This window comes from Plecotus auritus (genome assembly GCF_963455305.1).
Source record: "Plecotus auritus genome assembly, chromosome: 6".
In the NCBI taxonomy this organism is placed as follows: Eukaryota; Metazoa; Chordata; class Mammalia; order Chiroptera; family Vespertilionidae; genus Plecotus; species Plecotus auritus.
This window is the reverse complement of record NC_137773.1, coordinates 62,470,132-62,471,142: the sequence shown is the minus strand read 5'-3', so window position 1 is coordinate 62,471,142 and position 1,011 is coordinate 62,470,132.

The window sequence follows — 1,011 nt, the reverse complement described above, 5'->3', positions numbered from 1 at the left end:
CAGTTCCTAAAACAAGTATTAAAAAACAGTGATTATGACATGGAGCATCAGTAATCTATGAAGCATTACTTTGGGATGCAAGAAGTCAATGATAGTTATGGCTGCTACATTTGGTGACCACTGCAGTCCTGCCCCCCAAAGTTCTCTACAATGGTAGCTGCAAACTTCTTTTAATGTCAATTAAGCAGCACCTTTACAAGGCCTAAGCTACAAGAAAGGTAGGTGAAAGTGAAAAAGAGAACAATAAAAAGAGCAACAAAAACAAGAATGGGGAAACAGAAATAAGTGAGATTTGGAAAAGGAAAAAGAAAGCAGTAGGAGTAACAAAATAAAAATACTGCTGTCAATGAATATATGATCTATCCATACAGCGCAAAGTTTAAATCTTGTCCCATTATCTCAAGCTTCTACTACAAATCAAAACTAATGGGGGAAATCAGTAAATTTATTTTTTAAATCTTAGAATCAAGAAGACTCTTCTAAAAAATAAACAGAAAAACTTCAAAGCAACATATCTGAAAAGCAAACACACACACACACAAATCTAAGAAAATTACAAACAGAGCAAAATGATCTGCAATACATGTAATAGAAGGCTTATTTTCTAAAATTAAAAAAAAGCAGGATATAGTATAATTAAGAGCAAACTCAGGTTACTAAATGACTGCTTAAATGTGAATCCTAGTTCTTCTCCTTACTAGCTGTGACTCTGGGCAAGTTTGGCCTCAGTCTACCTGCCTCTAAAAAATGGATTATAATGGTTTCTACCTCGCGGGGTTGTTGTCAGGATTGTGCATAAAGGGCTTAAAATAGTATTTTGCACCTGGCCAGTATTGCTCAGTGGCTGAGCATCAACTCATGAACCAAGAGGACACCAGTGCGATTCCCAGTCAGGGCACATGCCTGGGTTGCAGGCTCAATCCCCAGTAGGGAACATGCAGGAGACAGCTGATTGATGTTTCTCTCTCATGGATGTTTCTATCTCTCTATCCCTCCCCCCCTTCTCTCAAA